A 27,080-nucleotide genomic window follows, 5' to 3' on the forward strand; every position below is an offset into this window, starting at 1 on the left:
TGAATATAATTTTTTTCTGCATCTAGCTCTGAAAAAATATTTGGGCTTCTAGCGGTGTGTGGGACTTGGTCTATTAGTCCATCTATACTGACCTCCATCAGGTTGCAAATTAAAAATAATTTTTTTCTGCATCTAGCTCTGAAAAAATATTTGGGCTTCTAGCAGTGTGTGGGACTTGGTCTATTAGTCCATCTATACTGACCTCCATCAGGTTGCAAATTAAAAATAATTTTTTTCTGCATCTAGCTCTGAAAAAATATTTGGGCTTCTAGCAGTGTGTGGGACTTGTTCTATTAGTCCATCTATACTGACCTCCATCAGGTTACAAATTAAAAATAATTTTTTTCTGCATCTAGCTCTGAAAAAATATTTGGGCTTCTAGCTGTGTGTGGGACTTGTTCTATTAGTCCATCTATACTGACCTCCATCAGGTTGCAAATTGAATATAATTTTTTTCTGCATCTAGCTCTGAAAAAATATTTGGGCTTCTAGCAGTGTGTGGGACTTGGTCTATTAGTCTATCTATACTGACCTCCATCAGGTTGCAAATTAAAAATAATTTTTTTCTTCATTTAGCTCTGAAAAAATATTTGGGCTTCTAGCAGTGTGTGGGACTTGTTCTATTAGTCCTTCTATACTGACCTCCAGCAGGTTGCAAATTAAAAATAATTTTTTTCTGCATCTAGCTCTGAAAAAATATTTGGGCTTCTAGCGGTGTGTGGGACTTGGTCTATTAGTCCATCTATACTGACCTCCATCAGGTTGCAAATTAAAAATAATTTTTTTCTGCATCTAGCTCTGAAAAAATATTTGGTCTTCTAGCAGTGTGTGGGACTTGGTCTATTAGTCCATCTATACTGACCTCCATCAGGTTGCAAATTGAATAAAAAAATTTTCTGCATCTAGCTCTGAAAAAATATTTGGGCTTCTAGCGGTGTGTGGGACTTGGTCTATTAGTCCATCTATACTGACCTCCATCAGGTTGCAAATTAAAAATAATTTTTTTCTGCATCTAACCCAGCCAATAGTTTTGGCCTAATACCACAGTTTGGCCACTCAGCTCTGCTCGGTTACCATCCATTGTTTTTTTGTGCAAACAACTCCAGAGTTGTGCATTAGTTAACCACCAAAATGAGTGGAAAAAGGCCTGCTGCTGGTGGAAAGGGGAATAGGCGTGTTGGGAAGGGGAAAAAAGGTTGTGTCCGTGGGGTAGGTGCAGAAGAAAGACCATCTTCCAGCCAAACTAAAATGTCTACTTCTTTTAGCGGACAATGTGATAAGATCCCTTTCTTACGGCCACGCCAATCGCTACAAATTCCAGATGAGGCACAAAAACAGCAGGTGCTTCAACGGATATCAAGTGCTCCTTTAAGTGGGCTCTCCTCCACATCAACTTCAACATCACAAATACTCCAGTCCTCAAAGGTGTCACCCAAATCGCACTTGCTTCCTCACAGCTCCCAAATCTCCAGCTGCCCGTCTGAGTATGAGGTAGAACAGATGGTTGAGTCTGCAGAGCTGTTTACTCATACTATAGCCTGGGAATCAGAGGTCGACTCCAGCGCTTCTGTGAATCCAGACGAGGAAATGATCTGCACTGATGCCCAGAATCTTTATGAGTCGGATCCAGGACCAGACGCAGAAGGTTCTGACCATAATGTAGACCCTCATTCCCAAACTGTAACTCCTGTTGGTGGAGACAATGAGGAAGACGATGATAAGACTCAAATACCTGATTGGAGCGACAACTTTAGTTTTTTGTCAGGGCAGGAACAGGTTGGCTCTGAGGACGACGGGTGTGATAACGCACAGGGTGATGATGATGAGGTCGGAGATCCCACTTACTGTCAACCCACAGTCAGCCAAGAGATGAGGTCAGCAGAGGAGGTGGAGGAAGATGCTAGTGACGACGAGGTCAGGTTGCGCCTTCCTGGACAGAGACGTAGTACTGGAAGCACGTCAACAACTGCATCCTCAAACACAACTCTGCCTCTCACCACAAGTCGTGGTGGCTCTTCAGGTCGCATGGGTGCTAAGCCTTGCATAGCCTGGGCATTTTTTCAGATCGATAAAGATGGCCCAACTCGTGTTATCTGTAACATTTGTCAGCAAAAGCTAAGTAGAGGCCAAAAAATACATAGTTTGAGTACTTCATGCATGAACCGGCACATGGACATGAAGCATAAGTTGCAGTGGGAAGCTCAGTGTGCTACAATGCGGTCTAGCCGGCCGGGCCAACCACCGTCTGCCATATCTTGTGCATCCGCGGCCTCTTCATCCTCTGTGACTGGGGGGACAGCAGTCACACCTGTTTTGGGGCGCAGACCTGCCACCTCTTTACCCGCAACAGCCAGCGTGATTGGCAGGTCATCATTTTCTTTGGAGGTGGTAACACCAGCTGGTCTTGAGCGCTGTCCGACATCGATAGCACCACCTTTGGATCAAGGCAACCTAACATGTCCGCCTGCATCTTCCTCACAGACCGGCAGTTTGCCGGGGACACCCTTATCAACCCCGTCTAAGCACAATAGCCAGCCCTCGGTCCCTCAGATGTAGACAAGTAAAAGACCATTTCCTCCTAGCCATGAGAAAGCTAAGAGGTTGAATTTCACCATCTGCAAGCTCTTGGCTACAGAAATGCTGCCTTTCCGCCTGGTGGACACAGAGGATTTTCGAGACCTTATGTCCGTCGCAGTGCCCCAGTACCAGATGCCCAGTCGGCACTACTTCTCAAAGAAAGGTGTGCCTGCGCTCCACCAGCATGTCGCACACAACATCACCGCTTCTTTGAGAAACTCTGTGTGTGACAGGGTGCATTTCACCACAGACACTTGGACGAGTAGGCATGGACAGGGGCGTTACATGTCGCTGACTGGGCACTGGGTAACTATGGTGACAGCAGGACAAGGGGCTGCTGTCCAAGTCTTGCCGTCCCCACGAGTTGTGCGTCAATCCTCTTTATGTCATTTTTCCTCCACTGCTTCTGCCTCCTCAACCTCCTCTCGGTCTTCCACCTGCACCCAAAGCCTGTCTGGTCATGCCACAAGCTTTCTAACTGCGCAGAAGGGATCCTGCACACCTCCTTACTATGCTGGCAGTAGGGCTCAACGTCATCAGGCGGTTTTTACATTGAAATGTCTGGGAAATGTGAGTCACACAGCTGAGGAGTTGTGGTCAGCTCTGGAGAACCAATTTCATGAATGGTTGTCTCCACTGGACCTGAAACCAGGGAAGGCCGTGTGCGACAATGCTGCAAACCTGGGTGCGGCCCTTCGCCGGGGCAATGTCACACACGTGCCTTGTATGGCTCACGTGTTGAACCTGGTTGTCCAGCAATTTTTAGCCCACTATCCCAGACTAGATGGCCTTCTGCAGAGGGCACGGTCGCTGTGTGCTCACTTCCGCCGTTCGCATCCCGCAGCTCAGCGACTTACATCTCTACAGAAGTCGTTGGGCCTGCCACTTCACCGGCTAAAATGCGATGTGCCTACCCGGTGGAATTCAACTCTGCACATGTTGCAGCGACTGTGGCAGCACCGACAAGCCCTGGTGCAATACGTTCTGACGTATAGCCTGGGCCAACGAGATTCAGAGGTGGGGCAAATCACGCTGGAGGAGTGGTCTCAGATCAGGGACCTATGCACCCTTCTGCACAGTTTTGAAATGGCGACGAAGATGTTTAGTGCTGACGATGCCATTATCAGCATGACTATTCCGGTGATTTACATGCTGGAGCACATGTTAAACAGAATTCGGAGTCAGGTGGTGGCACAAGAGGAGGTGGAGGAAGTAGAGGAGGAGGAGTTGTATGCGGAAGGGCTAACATCTGCAAGGTCCAGACGGTCGGCAGCACCAGGGCGGCAGGCATGTGAGGGTGGGGGAGATGATTTTACCAGGGCGCATGGTAGCAGCCAAACTAGTGAGGAAGGTGCAGGAGCCCAGGAAGAAGTGGAGGACGAACTGATGGAAGACTCATCAGATGAGGGAGACCTTGATCACATTTCTGTTGTGCGAGGTTGGGGGGAGAGGACAGAGGAAGGAAGCATGATTGTTACCTCGCCACCAACACAACAGGGACTTGGTGCTCCTGGATGCGCAACACACATGAGTGCCTTCTTGCTGCACTACCTGCAACATGACCCTCGAATTGTGAGAATTAGAAATAATCCTGACTACTGGGTTGCCACACTGTTAGATCCCCGGTACAAAAGTAAATTTGCAGAAATTATTCCTGCCATAGAAAGGGATGCACGCATGCAGGAGTATCAGCAGAGACTGTTGCAGAATCTTACATGTGCTTTTCCACAAAATACCAGTGGTGCACGTAGTGAATCTCACAGTTCCAACTTGCCAACCGTGGGACCGTCAAGTGTTCAGCACTCAAACCGTAACAGAACCACAGTATCTGCTGGTAACATCAATTTTGCGGAATCATTTCACCACTTTTTTAGCCCATCCTTTGCAAGGCCACAGGAGACAAGAAGTCTGACACATAGTCAACGCCTAGAGACGATGGTACAGGAGTATCTCCAAGTAAACATTGAAGCCACGACTGTGTCACTGGACCCTTGCTCTTTTTGGGCTTCCAATCTGGATAAATGGCCGGAGCTAGCCACTTACGCCTTGGAGATCTTGTCATGCCCCGCAGCCAGCGTTCTGTCTGAACGTGTGTTCAGCGCTGCTGGTGGTGTGCTGACAGATAAGCGCACGCGGCTCTCCACTGATAATGTAGACAGACTCACGTTCATAAAGATGAACAAATCATGGATCCGAAACGACTTTTCTACCCCTGTGTCATCCTGGGGAGAGTAAAAGCTTGATGATTGGTTAAAATCACCCTACCAACCGTTTTAAGCTTTCAAATTACTAATCATGTTTATCTGTATCTTGACTGGAAAATAATTTGGGCTTTGTAGCAGTGTGCAGCACTGATCCTATTAGGCCATCTATAATAAGCTTCACCAGATTTAAAATTAAAAATAATTTTTAGCTGCATCTAGCCCGGAAAATAATTTTGGGGCTCCGAGATGCGCAAGACACATAAGTGCCTTCTTGCTGCACTACCTGCAGCATGACCCTCATATTGTCAGAATTCGAAGTAAACATGACTACTGGGTTGCCACACTCTTAGATCCCCCAAACTTTTCGATCAACCTTTTCATTTTAATAAAGACCAAAAAAATGGTCATTTTTGAAATTATAAGCATTAGCAGGTTGTTAGAAACTGAAATCAAACAGTTTTCAACTCAAAACTTTATTCTAGGTGATGTTACATTTTCACATAGGACCCCTTGTTCGAAAGGAGCTTCTGAACTCTCTCGTCCATTGAATTTGTCAGGTTTTGGATGGTTTCTGCTTCAATTGTTTTGCATGAGGACAGAATACCCTCCCAGAGCTGTTGCTTAGATGTGAACTGCCTCCCGCCATCATAGACACTCCTTTTAATGATGCTCCAAAGGTTCTGAATGGGGTAGAGGTCAGGGGAGCATGGGGGTCACACCATAAGTTTGTCCCCTTTTATGCCCATATCAGCCAGAGATGCAGATGTTTTATGTGCAGCATGAGATGGTGCATTATCATGCAGAAAAATGATCTTGCTGTGAAATACACGGTTCTTCTTCTTGAACCATGGCAGGAAGTGCTGTTTGAGAAAATCCACATACATTATGGAGTTCATCTTTAGCGCCTTCAGGGATCCTAAAGGGGCCGACAATCTCTCTCCCCATGATTCCAGCCCAAAACATTACTCCACCTCCTCCTTGTTGGCGCTGTAGCCGTGTTTGCGTGGGGTGTCCATCAACCAGCCATCCTCCACTCCATTCATCTGGACCATCGAGCGCTGCACGGCACTCATCCGTGAACAAAACAGTTTTGAAATCAGTCTTCATGTAATGTTTGGCCCACTGGAGCCGTTTCTGCTTGTGTGAAGTGGATAGAGGAGGTCGACAGGATGGCGTATGCACAGCTGCAAACCTCTGAAGGACCCTGCATCTTGTTGTTCGGGGGACGTTGGAGGCACAAGCAGCTTCAAAAACTTGTCTGCTGCTATGACAAGGCTTTTTTGCCGCTGCTGTTTCAACCTGACGTAATTGCCTGTAGGAAAGAGTCCTCAATTTGCCCTTATCAGCACGCACACGTGTGTACTGTGAATCAGCTACATACTTCTTGATTGCCAAGACACTTCATCCTGATCATCGCACAATGTTGATTGTAGTCATGCCTTGACCTAAACACTCCACAATTTGTTGCTTCTCAGCAGCCGACACATCCTTTTTCTTTCCCATTTTGGCAGAAAATGTAGGCTGCTTAATAATGTGAGAGAGTCTTCTTAAGTAGTCTTGCATTTCATTGGACACACCTGCCAAACTAATTAGCACAGGTGTCTGCAATTGCTTACAGTGATATAAAGAGCCCTGACACACATCACCATCAATGAGTTTAACTGACAAACAAACAAATTCTTCCCTTATCACTCCTAAACACTTTTTGCATAATAATTTGGAACGCGGTGTACATGTGCTTTTCCACAAAACACCAGTGGTTCACGTAGTGAATCTTACAGTTCTAACTTGCCAACCGTGGTCTGTATGGAATTGTTCAATAAAGGGCCCAAAATTAAGATAACATAGATGGGAGAGGTCTCTATGAATAGGAATTCCTAAGTATTTGATACCCTGTGAGGGCCAGGCAAAGGGAAAGTTGGACTGGATGGAATCCTATATGGATTTAGGGAGGGAGACATCGAGGGCCTCAGACTTCGCTGCATTGATTTTAAAATTTTACCATGTAACAAAGTGATCTATTTCAGCCATAACAGCATGGATGGATATATGTGATTGAGTGATATATACTAGGACATCATCAGCAAATAGAGAGCACTTGTACTCGGTTCCTCCCACCTCAATCCACCTAATATTGGGGTTATGGCGAATTGATGAGAGCAGGTGCTCCGTCACTAGGATGTATAAGAGAGGGGACAGAGGACATCCCTGCCTTGTCCCATTGGTGATTGTGAAAGGTGATGAAAATGTTCTGACGCACCCCCTGGGCCTTGGGACACCCGGAGCCGGACCCTTTTTGGTGGATGCTGGTGGTTGTAGTCTTCGTGGCGGCGATCCGGTTCCGTGGCTCAGGGCGGTCAAACCAGTGGCGGAACTATTTATGTGGTTTTGATGATTAAATGTCCGACTACGCCACCCGTGGATTGCGGTCAGAGTGAACCGCCGCTACAGGGCAGACCGCTAAGGCTGGTGTTGTGGGTGCAGCAGAGCGTAGCATAACTCCCCACGGGAGGAGTATAGCCTCAGGGCAGTGTATGCGGAGGATGGGGGTGATGGTGCAGGGCAGCAGCAGTAACGACACGGAGTCAGTGATGCAGTTCAGGGCCTTTACTCACAGTTCTTATTATCCAGACCACGTCTGCAGGTAACGGCTGCCCACGTCGTACTGTGCTCACCAGGTGAGGGGCTCAGACAACTCCCAGATAACTTTGGAGCGCTTCACAGGACCCCCTTTGTGTGTCCTTTGTCTGGCCTTTCTTACCAACACTTCTGTCCGGCTGCCTCGGGCCTCCTCTTGGTAAACTTGGCGCCAATTTCACTGACCCTATGTGGTGCCTTCCTAGCGGGTGGAGCAAGGGGCTGCGCCACATAAAATGTCAGAGCCTCCGGTTTCTAGCTGAGGGTCGTTTCCTGCCTCCACTAGTTCGGGGACCGGTCTCCCCCTTTGGCCTGACCCCTCCACGCAGGTGGATTCGGGCGTGCGGTGGCGACTCGCCCGTCCGCACCCCTGGGATCCCTTCATTCCTCGTTCCTGGAGCCTTCTCCGCTCCTCTTCCTTCCTTCTCCCTCTTGCAGGCCTGGGCCTCTGTTACTAGGCCCGCCTCCGGAGCAGAGCTCATGCAGAGCCCCTGCTCCCTGCCACTTCTGCTCAGACTTCTCTGCACTGAACTAAGATGGTGCCCACCTTTTATACTCCCTTCTCAATGCACCCAGGAACTGCTTCCTCCCTGCTCCTGCACTACAGGGTTCCCCTTCCTCAGTGTTCCCTCCCCCCACTCCAGCCAGGGACAGGGACTGTCGTGCCCATCTCAGGGGCATATTGGTCGCCCTGCCCCACGGCAATGTGGTGTAATGCATGCAGGTGTCGGGTCCTGATCCACACTCCATCCTTACCTGAGAGTGAGATATCACACCTCTGGGTGAGGTGCAATACGTCTGTAGCAACCGAGCCCTCAGGGTGCTACAGTTCCATTTATCTTCAGCCTAGGTGACGTATTGCGATACAGGGCCGTGATTTTGGCTATAAAAGGGTCCCCTAGACCCCTACCCCAAGCTCTTTAAGAGAATCATATATGGCGTGCCAGGAGACTCTATGGAATGCTTTCTCAGCATCCAACGAGAGTATCTAATTACAAATTTTTAACTGCATCTAGCCCAGGAAATACTTTGTGCCTAGTAGCAGTGTCTGCTAGTCAGCGGATTATCCCGGCTGTTAAGCAAGCTACACCACCTGTAGTTTAGACACTTAATTTTTTCAAAGGAAATGCTTCGGGACCATGGGATACTTAGTGAAGAGCATCAGGAGGCACCCCAAGGCATAGGGGCTGGGACTGGCAGTAGGATGCCTTGCGGTGGACAGCCGAGCTCGATCCTTATAAAAGCTTTTTAACTGCAGCAGCTTTAGTGGACGCTACTGGAGCTGGAATTACCGCGGCTGCTGGCATGAGACTTGCCCTCCAATAGATCCTTGTAAATGGATTTAAAGTGTATTCATTCAAATTAGAGAGACAATTTAAATTAAAAAGCTTAGAGCTGCCTCCACCACAGGGGGGCTCGCTCGACCCAACAGCGGACAGGCACCAGTATTGGGAGAGGGGGGCTGGCCGTCAGGGTTCACCGCGGCTCTGGCACAAACCCGGCGACACGGAGGTGGCACGGGCAGGAGCGGACTGGCCGTGTCGGCTTCTCACTTTTTGGATTTTAGAAGGGCATGACATGCCTATATCTGTGTCTCCCCCTCCTTTTACTCCTCCACCTCTTTTATTTTCGCATGACTATATGTACTTGTCACTTTTCCATGTGTTAGTTATGTCTTCTGAGCAGTTTGTCAGCTTTTGGACACCTTTGAAGGTGTTTTCTATGTGTTTCTATGTGTTTTTGTTTGCCTGCCATTGGTTTTAACGGTGTTCGAAGGTGTTCGACGAACAGTTCGACGAACAGTTCGGCGAACACACGGGTGTTCGACGAACCGAACCGAACTCGAACACTACGGGGGTGGCTCAACACTACTTCTCAGTGACATTCAGCCAGCCAGGTATCCTGCCTGCAGTAGATGGAATGTGGCAATGGAACGCTGGCTGCGCGTGTCATAATAGGCTCTGAGCCTTTATATACCTGCGCACAGCAGCAGCCACCTTCAGTCTGCTGCTGGACAGCCAGCAGCAGCAGGAGAGGTAAGTAATCAGCAGCCCTCCTGCTAAGGGTAGACAGCTGCTCGTTCCACCCCACCCCCCGCCTTAATTGGTTCTCCTCCCTTCCAGCGGTGTTGAGGCGGGTGGGAACAGCAGGGGGTGAGGGTGCTGTGTTTAAAGATGTGGAGTTATGCAGATCTAAAACGCGTGGATTGCAGCAGCAGCAAGCCGAAAAGTGCAGGCATGTAAGGGATCTAGAGGTTGACAACATGTCTTCTTAACGGGAGTCCAGGAGCTCATCTCCACAAATGGACTTTTCAGGATCCTTGGGTGGCTCCGTAGTTCGAAACCAATTCTGGTTATCGCTTCTCGGCCTTTTGGCTAAGATCAAGTGTAGTATCTGTTCTTATCAGTTTAATATCTGATACGTCCCCTATCTGGGGACCATATATTAAATGGATTTTTAGAACAGGGAGATGGAAAAAGAGCTTGCTCTGTCCACTCCACGCATTGACCTGGTATTGCAGTATCTCCAGGACCGGTGCACCCCTTCTTTAATGCAGTTTCTAAAATCAGAAAGAATTGAATTCAATGTTTTTTGTTCATTTTGCTTGTTTGTCGGATTTTGGGATGGACTCTTTGGCTTTGCTTTTCTTCTCCTCATTGGATTTTTCATGTTCAAAGTTGCAGAAGCCAGATGACAAGCTCATTTTGGTTCAACTTCAGCAACTGTGCATTGCATTGCCATGTAATGTAATGCAATGCTATCTATCTAGCTCTCCCTCTTTACTTCCTTTTGGATAAACAGACATATTAGGCAAGCATTTTGGAGCTTTCACCTAAATAACTACAGGTGGTGAGATAAGCTGCACAATATAATTGACCTTTCAGTATATTGTTGCACACACACCATCTATTTAGCAAATGCCCTTGTTATCAACAGCAGCCTTTTAAACTCACCTGAGCTAACAGGTATGTGCGCTGGTTACTCTGCTGCGCTTAAAATTTCTTTTTTGGTTTGCTACAATGCCTTTTCTGAAACGTTGTCTCCCTCTGCTGGAACACTGACTTCTTTCATTTAATGCCTGCAGACTATAAAAGAGAACCCAACCCAAAAAGTTTGGTTGATTAGTCTGTGGCATTCTGTTAAACTGTTGCTTATGGCGGTCTCTGTGAGCTTCTCAGTGACATTCAGCCAGCCAGGTATCCTGCCTGCAGTAGATGGAATGTGGCAATGGAACGCTGGCTGCGCGTGTCATAATAGGCTCTGAGCCTTTATATACCTGCGCACAGCAGCAGCCACCTTCAGTCTGCTGCTGGACAGCCAGCAGCAGCAGGAGAGGTAAGTAATCAGCAGCCCTCCTGCTAAGGGTAGACAGCTGCTCGTTCCACCCCACCCCCCGCCTTAATTGGTTCTCCTCCCTTCCAACGGTGTTGAGGCGGGTGGGAACAGCAGGGGGTGAGGGTGCTGTGTTTAAAGAGTTGGAGTTATGCAGATCTAAAACACGTGGATTGCAGCAGCAGCAAGCCGAAAAGTGCAGGCATGTAAGGGATCTAGAGGTTGACAACATGTCTTCTTAACGGGAGTCCAGGAGCTCATCTCCACAAATGGACTTTTCAGGATCCTTGGGTGGCTCCGTAGTTCGAAACCAATTCTGGTTATCGCTTCTCGGCCTTTTGGCACGATCTATCAGGTTTACCTGTGTGGTCTTGCCTGTGAGGTGCTCTTGGTACCCTTTCTCTCGGCCTGGGGGGATCGTTCCTCTTCGGAGGGACTTAACCCCCCTGCTGCTATTGGGAGGAAGGATTAGTCCGGGAGCAACGGGAAGGGATCCCATGAAGGCTTGCGCCTTTCAGAGAGAAGAGTCGGTACGTTCCTGAGTGAAGGATGCCGGCAACGCTCACATATTCATCGGGTGATGCCCGGATGCGGAACACCGTGAGGATTGAAGTTGGAGCAGCATCGAGGATGGAGAAGAATTTGGACTACATCTGCCATAGGATTCTTCTTGGAGTTCTGGAGTTTCGGCGGGAAGACATATTCTGCTTCCAGGACAACGAGTACAAGGGGACATACACCATCACCTTCAAGAGACAGGGATGCTGTCAGCAACTCGTACAAAAGGTAAACGAGAAAAACTACTTAGATGAATTGGATGGACTAACCTTTTGTCTCTTGTATGCTTATGACGAGATCCCCATCGTGGTGCATTTCCCGAACCCCTTTGTGGAAGCTGCAGACATCTCGACCTACCTTACCCGCTATTGTGATGATCTGAGATACCTGGGTACTGTGAAGAACGCGGTAGGCTTCTGGTGCGGCAAGAGAAGGTATATGGATCGTCTAAAGAGGGACCTTAGTGGAGTGGGAGGAATGCTACACCCTCCCTCAACCTTCGTAATCGGTAAGAGCAGAGGCTACTTATTTTATCCTGGAATGCCAGTATGTTGCAGGAACTGTGGACAAATGGGTCATACCCAAACGTCCTGCACGGGCAGGAAAGTAGACCGCTGCAATAATTGCAGCTGTTACGGACATTTAATGAAGGACTGTCCCGCTGGGAGGAAATGTAATCTCTGCGGTGAGGCGGGGCACATGTTCCGAGGATGCCCCAACAGGACCAGGACCAGGACCTACGCAGAAGCTGCATCTTCTGAAGCTGAGCCGATGCGCCCACCGGTCTTCACTGGCAGGCCGGCGTCGGAGGGCGGTTCGAAGGGCGAGAAGGCTGGGATGGAGCAGGGAGCCGGAGGCCCCTCTGGGGCGGCACCTGCATCGAAGTCCCTTAACGATGGGCGGACCTCGCATGGACCGGAGCGGGGGGGTCCTCCTTCTGGGAGGGTATCCTCCGTATCGATGGTTCCCGATACCGATCCTGTTGAGCTGGAGGGTGGTGCCCCTGTGCGGTTGGCTACAGGGGACCACGCAGCGATGGCCTCAGGATCTTCCAGGGCGATTAGCCAGCCAGATGAGGGGGCTTTGCTTCTAGGTGGCGAACATCAGGAAATCTGTGTTGCTGACCTTGTCCTGATGGACCAGTCTCCCCCCCTGGAGGAGGTGGAGGAAGAGGAGGACTGCACCAGTGACCTAGTGGAGTCTGCCCCGAAAAAGAGACGGAATGTCGAAGCCCCAGCGTCTCCTGGAATGTGGCTGGGAACCGTGACCTACGAGGGGGCAACCGCCGGCTCACAGAATATCGAGTCGTTTGGGTCCTCTAGCCCGGATGTCCTGGAGAAATTTGATATACAGGGCTTTGAGTCAGGTGTCCTCATGGAAGATCCACCACCCTGACCTATGAATGCCCACATTAAGACTTGTCTCACTGAATGTGAGGTCATTAAAGAGCCCAGTTCGTAGGGCTGCTCTATTCAAGTATTTAGAAACCACTGACTTTGACATATGTTTATTACAGGAATGCGGGATACAACATGCACTAAATTATAATGATATCAAGACAGATTGGAGACTGGGGCCCTCCATCTGGTCTGGCTCCAATGACAACAAGTCAGCGGGGGTGGGCTTCCTCTGTCATGGGAGAAATATTACTATAAATGCTATCACAGAAATAGTACCAGGCAGAGTGGTTTTAGTGCATTTTAAATTTAATGGTTTTACCCTACGTGTAATGAATATTTATGCTCCCCCTGATAAGCAAGAGAGAATTAATTTATTTGGGATATTGCCATTGTACTGTACTGGGTCATCTCCCCTGATCGTAGGGGGTGATTTTAATTGTCTTTGTGCTAGTGAACAACGAGCAGGGGTGACCCTTTACGCAAATTGGATAAGTCATGTCATCTATTGAAAGATTTTATAACTGATTTTAAATTATGCGATGCGTGGAGGTCACTTCTGCCGACGGACCCTGGTTATACGTGGTCCGGAAGAGGGGTGTCCTCCAGGATCGATTTTATTTTCCTATCAGATGATTTTAACCCTGTAAAATGTGTTTTAACATCAAATATATTTTCTGACCATAAGGGCTTGGAGGTGCATCTAGAATACCGGGATGAACAGAGGGTCAACAGGGGCCTCTGGCGTCTAAGTACTTACTTGCTGGAGGACCCTCTGATTCGACAAGACTTTGGTAAAGCCTATCAAGCCTGGCGGCGACAAAAACCTTCTGATGCCCCTATGGTAACCTGGTGGGAAAATTTGAAAAAAAAAGTCAGAATGTTTTTTATAAAAGCAGGGAGACGTAAAGCTAGAGAGAAAAAAAGATGTTTTAGTGATCTTAACACCAAACTACAAACACTTTTTAAATTCAAAGAGCTAGGGGTGGAGGTGGGAGATGATATTGCTGGCCTAAAAGCTGAAATCCAGAACTGCATAGACACAAAGGGGAAAGAGATTATTTTTAACTCTAGAGTGCAGCACTTGGAGGAGGGGGAGAAGTGCTCTCGCTTCTTCTTCAAAAAAGTCATGGATAAAAGAGAAGTGATCACAAATCTAGAGGGTGAAACATCTATGCAGGGAATGTTGAATGCTACTTTTAACTTTTATAAGCATCTTTTTAGTAAAAAGTGTATAGATGAGTCCTTTTTATCTGATGCTCTTAATGATCTCGATTTTAAGTTAAATTTTACAGACCAGGAGTTTTTAGAACGCGATATTGTTTTAGAGGAATTATTTTATGTTTTTAAAAGTTTCTCTAAGGGTAAAGCACCTGGGTGTGACGGACTACCTGTAGAATTTTACCTTACTTTTTGGGACATTTTAAAAGAGGACCTTTTTATGCTTTTTAAAGAAGTTTTTATTTGTGAACAGTTGCCATTTTCGTGGAGGAGAGGAGTGGTGTCTTTGATATATAAAAAAGGTGACCGCAGTACTCTAGCGAATTGGAGACCCATAACTCTCCTAAATGTTGATTACAAGGTACTTGCTAAGGTGGTTGCAGACCGGCTCAGGAGTGTCATTGCCAAACTAATCCAGCCTGAGCAGGTTTGTAGTGTACCAGGCAGAAGTATTTCAGAGGTTTTAAACGTATTAAGGGATGTAATTTGGTATTCCAGAGACCGGGGTCAAAATGTAGCTCTTTTAGCCCTAGATTTTGAAAAAGCTTTCGATAGAGTCTCTCATAGATTTCTTTTTAGAGTTTTAAAAAGAATGGGTATCCCTAATATGCTTTTAAATTGTATTAAGATTTTATATAAAAATTGTTTTAGTCAAATTTCTCTTAATGGCTTTTTAACAGATGGAGTTCCCCTTGAGTCCGGAGTGAAGCAGGGATGCCCCTTGTCGCCCATCCTGTTCATCTGCGCCATGGAGCCCCTGCTGAGCGCAATAAGGAAAGACAAAGTGATTAGAGGGGTTCCTGTTCCAGGCGGAGGTGGCAGTGATGTGAGAGTCTTTGGCTACATGGATGACGTGACGGTTGTGTGCGTGGACCCTGCTTCCCTCCGGAGGGCGGTGTTGCGCATTGATTTTTTTTCCCAGGCATCCGGTTTTAAACTTAATTTAAATAAATCTGAATGTCTGACTTTGGGATCCTGGGACACCGCCCAACTCCCGCAGCTCACTATAAAACGAGACAATGTAAAAATTCTTGGAGTTGTTTTTAACGAGGAGAATGTGGGAACTCAAAGCTGGGAGAATGTCATAGAAAAAATGTCAAAGAAAATATCATTTTGGGGTTTGAGGTCCCTAACAATGGAGGGGAAAATTTTAATTATAAAATCAGTGTTGTTACCCCTCATACTGTATATAGCTATGGTGTACCCCCCCTCTGATGTTTTAATTAAAAAAATGACTAGGATGATCTTTATGTTTTTATGGAACTCCAAAATGGAAAAATTAAGGCGAGAAATAATGAGGAAGAATAAAATGAACGGCAGAAGGGATGTCCCCGACTTACATATTTATTTGTATTTAAATTATTTCTGCTTTTGTTTCAAACATTTTAATGGTAATAGTGCGCTAAGTTATTTTTTAAAATATACTTGTGGGATGATTTTTAAAAGATGGTTTAAGTTGTCGTTGAATTCCCCTGTTTTACTATGCCCCCCCAAACACCAAGCAATCTTAGAAAAGACTGTTCGATTTTATAGCCTTGGTGATTTTAATATGGACATTTTTAAAGACCGCAAGAAGCTTTTATCTTTTCTGAGGAGGAATGAAGATGTGACCCCCATAGTAAATTTCTCAGAAGAGAGATCGAAGCAAGTTTGGAAGAATGTCTTCGGGAAATTCTTAGCAAATGGACATAAGGACATCGCATGGATGGTGGTCCACCAGTGCCTCCCCACCAGAGAGTTTCAACACAGGAGAGGCCTGGTGGCCAGAGCCAAATGCCCCAGAGACTCATGTGTTAATGACGAAACCACCTTGCACCTTATGTGGAATTGCCCATTTGCACAGGAACTTTGGCACAAAGTTGGGATTCTTTTAAAATGGACTTGCGGTTTAAGAGATTTTAGCCATGAATATGTTTTATATGGCCTTTTTAAATGTCCGACCCCTCAACAGTATTGTATATGTTGGTGTATGATTAACTGTTTTAAAGACGCCCTTTGGAAGGCACGCAATATTTTACTTTTTAAACGTGATGCTATTTCTGTGAAGGATTGTCTTAAAATTGCTTTTAGCCAGATGTATATTTATTACTTAAGGGATGTCAAATGTATTGGGAGGAGGGATGCTAATCGTATATGGGGTTTTTATGGGTGGAATTCTGTGTTTTAATAATGTACTGTTTGTGTTGTTGTTTTTGATTGTAAACCATCTTTTACGCACTTAATAAAATATGTTGAAACCTGATCTGTTCTTATCAGTTTAATATCTGATACGTCCCCTATCTGGGGACCATATATTAAATGGATTTTTAGAACAGGGAGATGAAAAAAGAGCTTGCTCTGTCCACTCCACGCATTGACCTGGTATTGCAGTATCTCCAGAAACGGTGCACCCCTTCTTTAATGCAGTTTCTAAAATCAGAAAGAATTGAATTCAATGTTTTTTGTTCATTTTGCTTGTTTGTCGGATTTTGGGATGGACTCTTTGGCTTTGCTTTTCTTCTCCTCATTGGATTTTTCATGTTCAAAGTTGCAGAAGCCAGATGACAAGCTCATTTTGGTTCAACTTCAGCAACTGTGCATTGCATTGCCATGTAATGTAATGCAATGCTATCTATCTAGCTCTCCCTCTTTACTTCCTTTTGGATAAACAGACATATTAGGCAAGCATTTTGGAGCTTTCACCTAAATAACTACAGGTGGTGAGATAAGCTGCACAATATAATTGACCTTTCAGTATATTGTTGCACACACACCATCTATTTAGCAAATGCCCTTGTTATCAACAGCAGCCTTTTAAACTCACCTGAGCTAACAGGTATGTGCGCTGGTTACTCTGCTACGCTTAAAATTTCTTTTTTGGTTTGCTACAATGCCTTTTCTGAAACGTTGTCTCCCTCTGCTGGAACACTGACTTCTTTCATTTAATGCCTGCAGACTATAAAAGAGAACCCAACCCAAAAAGTTTGGTTGATTAGTCTGTGGCATTCTGTTAAACTGTTGCTTATGGCGGTCTCTGTGAGCTTCTCAGTGACATTCAGCCAGCCAGGTATCCTGCCTGCAGTAGATGGAATGTGGCAATGGAACGCTGGCTGCGCGTGTCATAATAGGCTCTGAGCCTTTATATACCTGCGCACAGCAGCAGCCACCTTCAGTCTGCTGCTGGACAGCCAGCAGCAGCAGGAGAGGTAAGTAATCAGCAGCCCTCCTGCTAAGGGTAGACAGCTGCTCGTTCCACCCCACCCCCCGCCTTAATTGGTTCTCCTCCCTTCCAACGGTGTTGAGGCGGGTGGGAACAGCAGGGGGTGAGGGTGCTGTGTTTAAAGAGGTGGAGTTATGCAGATCTAAAACGCGTGGATTGCAGCAGCAGCAAGCCGAAAAGTGCAGGCATGTAAGGGATCTAGAGGTTGACAACATGTCTTCTTAACGGGAGTCCAGGAGCTCATCTCCACAAATGGACTTTTCAGGATCCTTGGGTGGCTCCGTAGTTCGAAACCAATTCTGGTTATCGCTTCTCGGCCTTTTGGCACGATCTATCAGGTTTACCTGTGTGGTCTTGCCTGTGAGGTGCTCTTGGTACCCTTTCTCTCGGCCTGGGGGGATCGTTCCTCTTCGGAGGGACTTAACCCCCCTGCTGCTATTGGGAGGAAGGATTAGTCCGGGAGCAACGGGAAGGGATCCCATGAAGGCTTGCGCCTTTCAGAGAGAAGAGTCGGTGCGTTCCTGAGTGAAGGATGCCGGCAACGCTCACATATTCATCGGGTGATGCCCGGATGCGGAACACCGTGAGGATTGAAGTTGGAGCAGCATCGAGGATGGAGAAGAATTTGGACTACATCTGCCATAGGATTCTGCTTGGAGTTCTGGAGTTTCGGCGGGAAGACATATTCTGCTTCCAGGACAACGAGTACAAGAGGACTTACACCATCACCTTCAAGAGCCAGGGATGCTGTCAGCAACTCATACAAAAGGTAAACGAGAAAAACTACTTAGATGAATTGGATGGACTAACCTTTTGTCTCTTGTATGCTTATGACGAGATCCCCATCGTGGTGCATTTCCCGAACCCCTTTGTGGAAGCTGCAGACATCTCGACCTACCTTACCCGTTATTGTGATGATCTGAGATACCTGGGTACTGTGAAGAACGCGGTAGGCTTCTGGTGCGGCAAGAGAAGGTATATGGCCCGTCTAAAGAGGGACCTTAGTGGAGTGGGAGGAATGCTACACCCTCCCTCAACCTTCGTAATCGGTAAGAGCAGAGGCTACTTATTTTATCCTGGAATGCCAGTATGTTGCAGGAACTGTGGACAAATGGGTCATACCCAAACGTCCTGCACGGGCAGGAAAGTAGACCGCTGCAATAATTGCAGCTGTTACGGATATCTAATGAAGGACTGTCCCGCTGGGAGGAAATGTAATCTCTGCGGTGGGGCGGGGCACATGTTCCGAGGATGCCCCAATAGGACCAGGACCAGGACCTACGCAGAAGCTGCATCTTCTGCAGCTGAGCCGATGCGCCCGCCGGTCTTCACTGGCGGGCCGGCGTCGGAGGGCGTTTCGAAGGGCGAGAAGGCTGGGATGGAGCAGGGAGCCGGAGGCCCCTCTGGGGCGGCACCTGCATCGAAGTCCCTTAACGAGGGGCGGACCTCGCATGGACCGGAGCGGGGGGGTCCTCCTTCTGGGAGGGTATCCTCCGTATCGATGGTTCCCGATATCGATCCTGTTGGGCTGGAGGGTGGTGCCCCTGTGCGGTTGGCTACAGGGGACCATGCAGCGATGGCCTCAGGATCTTCCAGGGCGATTAGCCAGCCAGATGAGGGGGCTTTGCTTCTAGGTGGCGAACATCAGGAAATCTGTGTTGGTGATCTTATCCTGATGGACCAGTCTCCCCCCCTGGAGGAGGTGGAGGAAGAGGAGGACTGCACCAGTGACCTAGTGGAGTCTGCCCCGAAAAAGAGACGGAATGTCGAAGCCCCAGCGTCTCCTGGAATGTGGCTGGGAACCGTGACCTACAAGGGGGCAACCGCCGGCTCACAGAATATCGAGTCGTTTGGGTCCTCTAGCCCGGATGTCCTGGAGCAATTTGACATACAGGGCTTTGAGTCAGGTGTCCTCATGGAAGATCCACCACCCTGACCTATGAATGCCCACATTAAGACTTGTCTCACTGAATGTGAGGTCATTAAAGAGCCCAGTTCGTAGGGATGCTCTATTCAAGTATTTAGAAACCGCTGACTTTGACATTTGTTTATTACAGGAATGCGGGATACAACATGCACTAAATTATAATGACATCAAGACAGATTGGAGACTGGGGCCCTCCATCTGGTCTGGCTCCAATGACAACAAGTCAGCGGGGGTGGGCTTCCTCTGTCGTGGGAGAAGTATTACTATAAATGCTGTCACAGAAATAGTACCAGGCAGAGTGGTTTTAGTGCATTTTAAATTTAATGGTTTTACCCTACGTGTAATGAATATTTATGCTCCCCCTGACAAGCAAGAGAGAATTAATTTATTTGGGATATTGCCATTGTACTGTACTGGGTCATCTCCCCTGATCGTAGGGGGTGATTTTAATTGTCTTTGTGCTAGTGAACAACGAGCGGGGGGTGACCCTTTACGCAAATAGGATAAATCATGTCATCTATTGAAAGATTTTATAACTGATTTTAAATTATGCGATGCGTGGAGGTCACTTCTGCCGACGGACCCTGGTTATACGTGGTCCGGAAGAGGGGTGTCTTCCAGGATCGATTTTATTTTCCTATCAGATGATTTTAACCCTGTAAAATGTGTTTTAACATCAAATATATTTTCTGACCATAAGGGCTTGGAGGTGCATCTAGAATACCGGGATGAACAGAGGGTCAACAGGGGCCTCTGGCGTCTAAGTACATACCTGCTGGAGGATCCTCTGATTCGACAAGACTTTGGTAAAGCCTATCAAGCCTGGCGGCGACAAAAACCTTCTGATGCCCCTATGGTAACCTGGTGGGAAAATTTGAAAAAAAAAGTCAGAATGTTTTTTGTAAAAGCAGGGAGACGTAAAGCTAGAGAGAAAAAAAGATGTTTTAGTGATCTTAACACCAAACTGCAAACACTTTTTAAATTCAAAGAGCTAGGGGTGGAGGTGGGAGATGATATTGCTGGCCTAAAAGCTGAAATCCAGAACTGCATAGACACAAAGGGGAAAGAGATTATTTTTAACTCTAGAGTGCAGCACTTGGAGGAGGGGGAGAAGTGCTCTCGCTTCTTCTTCAAAAAAGTCATGGATAAAAGAGAAGTGATCACAAATCTAGAGGGTGAAACATCTATGCAGGGAATGTTGAATGCTACTTTTAACTTTTATAAGCATCTTTTTAGTAAAAAGTGTATAGATGAGTCCTTTTTATCTGATGCTCTTAATGATTTCGATTTTAAGTTAAATTTTACAGACCAGGAGTTTTTAGAACGCGATATTGTTTTAGAGGAATTATTTTATGTTTTTAAAAGTTTCTCTAAGGGTAAAGCACCTGGGTGTGACGGACTACCTGTAGAATTTTACCTTACTTTTTGGGACATTTTAAAAGAGGACCTTTTTATGCTTTTTAAGGAAGTTTTTATTTGTGAACAGTTGCCTTTTTCGTGGAGGAGAGGAGTGGTGTCTTTGATATATAAAAAAGGTGACCGCAGTACTCTAGCGAATTGGAGACCCATAACTCTCCTAAATGTTGATTACAAGGTACTTGCTAAGGTGGTTGCAGACCGGCTCAGGAGTGTCATTGCCAAACTAATCCGGCCTGAGCAGGTTTGTAGTGTACCAGGCAGAAGTATTTCAGAGGTTTTAAACGTATTAAGGGATGTAATTTGGTATTCCAGAGACCGGGGTCAAAATGTAGCTCTTTTAGCCCTAGATTTTGAAAAAGCTTTCGATAGAGTCTCTCATAGATTTCTTTTTAGAGTTTTAAAAAGAATGGGTATCCCTAATATGCTTTTAAAATGTATTAAGATTTTATATAAAAATTGTTTTAGTCAAATTTCTCTTAATGGCTTTTTAACAGATGGAGTTCCCCTTGAGTCCAGAGTGAAGCAGGGATGCCCCTTGTCGCCCATCCTGTTCATCTGCGCCATGGAGCCCCTGCTGAGCGCAATAAGGAAAGACAAAGTGATTAGAGGGGTTCCTGTTCCTGGCGGAGGTGGCAGTGATGTGAGAGTCTTTGGCTACATGGATGACGTGACGGTTGTGTGCGTGGACCCTGCTTCCCTCCGGAGGGCGGTGTTGCGCATTGATTTTTTTTCCCAGGCATCCGGTTTTAAACTTAATTTAAATAAATCTGAATGTCTGACTTTGGGATCCTGGGACACCGCCCAACTCCCGCAGCTCACTATAAAACGAGACAATGTAAAAATTCTTGGAGTTGTTTTTAACGAGGAGAATGTGGGAACTCAAAGCTGGGAGAATGTCATAGAAAAAATGTCAAAGAAAATATCATTTTGGGGTTTGAGGTCCCTAACAATGGAGGGGAAAATTTTAATTATAAAATCAGTGTTGTTACCCCTCATACTGTATATAGCTATGGTGTACCCCCCCTCTGATGTTTTAATTAAAAAAATGACTAGGATGATCTTTATGTTTTTATGGAACTCCAAAATGGAAAAATTAAGGCGAGAAATAATGAGGAAGAATAAAATGAACGGCAGAAGGGATGTCCCCGACTTACATATTTATTTGTATTTAAATTATTTCTGCTTTTGTTTCAAACATTTTAATGGTAATAGTGCGCTAAGTTATTTTTTAAAATATACCTGTGGGATGATTTTTAAAAGATGGTTTAAGTTGTCGTTGAATTCCCCTGTTTTACTATGCCCCCCCAAACACCAAGCAATCTTAGAAAAGACTGTTCGATTTTATAGCCTTGGTGATTTTAATATGGACATTTTTAAAGACTGCAAGAAGCTTTTATCTTTTCTGAGGAGGAATGAAGATGTGACCCCCATAGTAAATTTCTCAGAAGAGAGATCGAAGCAAGTTTGGAAGAATGTCTTCGGGAAATTCTTAGCAAATGGACATAAGGACATCGCATGGATGGTGGTCCACCAGTGCCTCCCCACCAGAGAGTTTCAACACAGGAGAGGCCTGGTGGCCAGAGCCAAATGCCCCAGAGACTCATGTGTTAATGACGAAACCACCTTGCACCTTATGTGGAATTGCTCATTTGCACAGGAACTTTGGCACAAAGTTGGGATTCTTTTAAAATGGACTTGCGGTTTAAGAGATTTTAACCATGAATATGTTTTATATGGCCTTTTTAAATGTCCGACCCCTCAACAGTATTGTATATGTTGGTGTATGATTAACTGTTTTAAAGACGCCCTTTGGAAGGCACGCAATATTTTACTTTTTAAACGTGATGCTATTTCTGTGAAGGATTGTCTTAAAATTGCTTTTAGCCTGATGTATATTTATTACTTAAGGGATGTCAAATGTATTGGGAGGAGGGATGCTAATCGTATATGGGGTTTTTACGGGTGGAATTCTGTGTTTTAATAATGTACTGTTTGTGTTGTTGTTTTTGATTGTAAACCATCTTTTACGCACTTAATAAAATATGTTGAAACCTGATCTGTTCTTATCAGTTTAATATCTGATACGTCCCCTATCTGGGGACCATATATTAAATGGATTTTTAGAACAGGGAGATGGAAAAAGAGCTTGCTCTGTCCACTCCACGCATTGACCTGGTATTGCAGTATCTCCAGGACCGGTGCACCCCTTCTTTAATGCAGTTTCTAAAATCAGAAAGAATTGAATTCAATGTCTTTTGTTCATTTTGCTTGTTTGTCGGATTTTGGGATGGACTCTTTGGCTTTGCTTTTCTTCTCCTCATTGGATTTTTCATGTTCAAAGTTGCAGAAGCCAGATGACAAGCTCATTTTGGTTCAACTTCAGCAACTGTGCATTGCATTGCCATGTAATGTAATGCAATGCTATCTATCTAGCTCTCCCTCTTTACTTCCTTTTGGATAAACAGACATATTAGGCAAGCATTTTGGAGCTTTCACCTAAATAACTACAGGTGGTGAGATAAGCTGCACAATATAATTGACCTTTCAGTATATTGTTGCACACACACCATCTATTTAGCAAATGCCCTTGTTATCAACAGCAGCCTTTTAAACTCACCTGAGCTAACAGGTATGTGCGCTGGTTACTCTGCTGCGCTTAAAATTTCTTTAATTTTAGAAAAAATAGTGATTCATTTTAATTTAGGGGATAAAGAAGTGGGAGATCTACAAAATAGTAAGAAATTAATTAAAAGTCTTTGTAAAAATGAAGAGTTATGTAACATTGAGCGCTATGATGATGAACAAATATTGAATATATGGAAAGTCATTAATGCAAAATATCTTTTTAATATACAGAAAGATTTGGCTTGGAGCTGCGCACACCAATGTCTTCCGTGCCGGGCATTCCAACATAGAAGAGGACTCGTGAGGTCTGCCATTTGCCCAAGAAGCGGATGTCAAGAGGAGGAATCAGTGAAACATCTACTATGGACTTGTCCTTTTGCAAAAGCGTTCTGGAGAAAATTGCTCCCTCTGATGGAAAAAGTGGCAGACCTCAAAGACTTTAACTACGCCACAATACTTTATGGACTTATGGAATGCCCAACAAAAGACCAAAAAATTATGGCATGGAAGACAATAAATTGCGCCAAAATAGCTCTCTGGAAAGCCCGAAATATTTTAATTTTTAATCATGATGAATTGTCTTTAAATGATGTTTTTAGTTTTTGTTTAAGTGAAATGCATGTATATTTTTTATTAGATAAAAAAAATAATCCAAATATCTCCCTAAAATGGGATGTCAATGTATGGAACACATTTTGAATTTTTGTAACATTTTATTAATTTGAATATATGCAAATTTTTATCCTATTTGAATAATTTATGTTTTTAAGTCTCGTATGTTTCGAGACAATGTATAAAAATTTGTAATGATGTAAAATGTTGCTTTTATTTCTGTACATCTGTGTAATTTTTAAATAAAACTGGTTTTATCCCTGTGAGGGGATAGCCAAATTAAAAAAAAAAAAAATCTGTTCTTATCAGTTTAATATCTGATACGTCCCCTATCTGGGGACCATATATTAAATGGATTTTTAGAACAGGGAGATGGAAAAAGAGCTTGCTCTGTCCACTCCAGGCATTGACCTGGTATTGCAGTATCTCCAGGACCGGTGCACCCCTTCTTTAATGCAGTTTCTAAAATCAGAAAGAATTGAATTCAATGTCTTTTGTTCATTTTGCTTGTTTGTCGGATTTTGGGATGGACTCTTTGGCTTTGCTTTTATTCTCCTCATTGGATTTTTCATGTTCAAAGTTGCAGAAGCCAGATGACAAGCTCATTTTGGTTCAACTTCAGCAACTGTGCATTGCATTGCCATGTAATGTAATGCAATGCTATCTATCTAGCTCTCCCTCTTTACTTCCTTTTGGATAAACAGACATATTAGGCAAGCATTTTGGAGCTTTCACCTAAATAACTACAGGTGGTGAGATAAGCTGCACAATATAATTGACCTTTCAGTATATTGTTACACACACACCATCTATTTAGCAAATGCCCTTGTTATCAACAGCAGCCTTTTAAACTCACCTGAGCTAACAGGTATGTGCGCTGGTTACTCTGCTGCGCTTAAAATTTCTTTTTTGGTTTGCTACAATGCCTTTTCTGAAACGTTGTCTCCCTCTGCTGAAACACTGACTTCTTTCATTTAATGCCTGCAGACCATAAAAGAGAACCCAACCCAAAAAGTTTGGTTGATTAGTCTGTGGCATTCTGTTAAACTGTTGCTTATGGCGGTCTCTGTGAGCTTCTCAGTGACATTCAGCCAGCCAGGTATCCTGCCTGCAGTAGATGGAATGTGGCAATGGAACGCTGGCTGCGCGTGTCATAATAGGCTCTGAGCCTTTATATACCTGCGCACAGCAACAGCCACCTTCAGTCTGCTGCTGGACAGCCAGCAGCAGCAGGAGAGGTAAGTAATCAGCAGCCCTCCTGCTAAGGGTAGACAGCTGCTCGTTCCACCCCACCCCCCGCCTTAATTGGTTCTCCTCCCTTCCAACGGTGTTGAGGCGGGTGGGAACAGCAGGGGGTGAGGGTGCTGTGTTTAAAGAGGTGGAGTTATGCAGATCTAAAACGCGTGGATTGCAGCAGCAGCAAGCCGAAAAGTGCAGGCATGTAAGGGATCTAGAGGTTGACAACATGTCTTCTTAACGGGAGTCCAGGAGCTCATCTCCACAAATGGACTTTTCAGGATCCTTGGGTGGCTCCGTAGTTCGAAACCAATTCTGGTTATCGCTTCTCGGCCTTTTGGCTGAGACCAAGTGCTTCACACCAGGAGGTTTCAGTTGAAGGGCACTCAGGTACCCCTCTCCTTGGCCTGGCAGGATCGTCCACTTCGGTGGGCTTCACCTGCCTGCTGCTATTAGGGAGAGGGATTAGTCCTAGGGTAACGGGCAGCGATCCCCCAGCCTTCAGGTGCTTTATCTCAAAGCTCTGAAGGCGCAGATTGCAGGCGGTTGCAATTTGCATTTTGTTGCGCCATACCATGGAGGTTGACCCCAACCTCGTGCCTCAATATGCAAGGCTTAAGAACACCATAAGGGTCCGCTTTACGGCTGGTGGTTCCGATATGCGGAATCTGGGATATGTAGTCCAGGACGTGCTTGAGAAACTGCTCCACGTCAGAACCAACGAAATCCTTTCTATCCAGGATTATCCTCGACGTGGAGATTATGATGTAACCTTTACTGGCGAAGGTATTTTCAAAGATGTTTTGTCCAGAGTTAAGTCGGTAGAAAATAGCCCTGGTCTAAAAGGGATTCAGATCATCGAGCACGTCCTGGATGAGGTAAAGATGGTGGTTGTGAAAATCTTCTCACCCTTCATAACAGCACCAGAGGTTATTTCCTTTTTGTCAGTTTATTTTAAAAGTGTGAAATTGATTGGGAAAGTGTTGAATGAGTTTAACATCTGGACCTCAAAATGGAAGTTTTTAGTAAAATGTGAAAGAGACCCTAAATTCCCTGGAGGTGTGAGACTTCCTCCAGCTCGATTTAAAATAGGGCAAACTAATGGGGATTTTTTTTTCTCAGGAATGCCACTTTTCTGTAGGTATTGTGGTCTCTATGGGCACTCTAAGGATAGTTGTGGTGCCACTTGTAGAAATTGTGCCAGTACTGAACATGACACAAAGGAGTGCCCAAATGAAAAAAAATGCTCTTTTTGTCGGACACCTGGTCATTTCTATTTTTCTTGCCCTCACAGGTTCAGAGAGGATGAACAAAAACAAAAGGAGAAGTCCAAGACATCCGGGAATGGACGGGCCAATCAGACCACCCCTCAGGAGGAGGAACAACAACCTGGAGCCTCGGGAGGTGATAAGGGCGCTTCGACTAGTAACAATCCCTCCGAGTCAATGACAGGTAACTCACAGGAGCCCAGGAGCTGGCTGAAAGACCATAAGGAGGCTAAAAGGAAGGCTGAGAAAGATCATAAAGGGGCGGTCGGTAAGGCCAAAAAAGAGCGCCAAAAGGCTGACACCGAGCCCAAAATTCCCACTGGGTCTCACGAGAGCGAGGGCGGTACGTGGCATTTGGTGAGGTCTCATAATAAGAAAAATAATGGTTCCGTGGAGGTGGCTAATAGGGAGGAGATGGATACATCCCCTCACGGGGGTGTAGACTCTGGAATCCCGAGGTCCCGGGGCTCTGCTGCCCCAGGTGGGGCCCCGAACCTGGCTGCCTCCGGGGACTCTGAGGCTCCGCCATGTGCGCAGCCTGCCCCTGTGGTACGACCCTCTGCGGGTCAGCAGGGGAGTGCGGAGCCTCTCGGAGACCCACCTGACGAGGACCTAAATGGTCAGCCTATGGAGACCCAGTGTAACCTTTCTCTCAATATCCTTCCGAGCTACACCCCAGTAGCGTCGGGTCTTAATTTAAGTGAATGTTCCTTCTCCGATGATGAAGACTCTTTGATAACGGTGGATTCAGAAGAGGGCGTTGGTGAAAGTCCAAGTGGTCTGATCCGTCCATCGGATAGGTAAAGTCCAGTTTTTGTTTCTTCCTAACCATTTGTTATGATGGCTGACATTAGTGGTGTTTCCCTC

The 27,080-nt window shown here is 45.8% G+C and overlaps 4 non-coding genes across 4 annotated transcripts; all 4 read left to right on the plus strand.

Annotated features, from left to right (window-relative positions):
* The first annotated feature begins 9,773 nt into the window (after window positions 1–9,773).
* On the plus strand, window positions 9,774–9,964 carry LOC141180232 (U2 spliceosomal RNA). The gene has a single exon (XR_012255997.1). It is a non-coding gene; the product is annotated as a U2 spliceosomal RNA (small nuclear RNA).
* Window positions 9,965–16,132: 6,168 nt separating this feature from the next.
* Window positions 16,133–16,322, plus strand: LOC141179887 (U2 spliceosomal RNA). The gene has a single exon (XR_012255828.1). It is a non-coding gene; the product is annotated as a U2 spliceosomal RNA (small nuclear RNA).
* Window positions 16,323–22,491: 6,169 nt separating this feature from the next.
* On the plus strand, window positions 22,492–22,681 carry LOC141179795 (U2 spliceosomal RNA). The gene has a single exon (XR_012255762.1). It is a non-coding gene; the product is annotated as a U2 spliceosomal RNA (small nuclear RNA).
* A 1,284-nt stretch (window positions 22,682–23,965) lies between these two features.
* Window positions 23,966–24,157, plus strand: LOC141179879 (U2 spliceosomal RNA). Its single transcript, XR_012255822.1, has one exon. It is a non-coding gene; the product is annotated as a U2 spliceosomal RNA (small nuclear RNA).
* The last annotated feature ends 2,923 nt before the right edge of the window (window positions 24,158–27,080 follow it).

This window comes from Phyllobates terribilis, unplaced genomic scaffold (assembly GCF_046119375.1).
Source record: "Phyllobates terribilis strain yellow unplaced genomic scaffold, ASM4611937v1 Scaffold_30__1_contigs__length_15301838, whole genome shotgun sequence".
NCBI lineage: Eukaryota > Metazoa > Chordata > Amphibia > Anura > Dendrobatidae > Phyllobates > Phyllobates terribilis.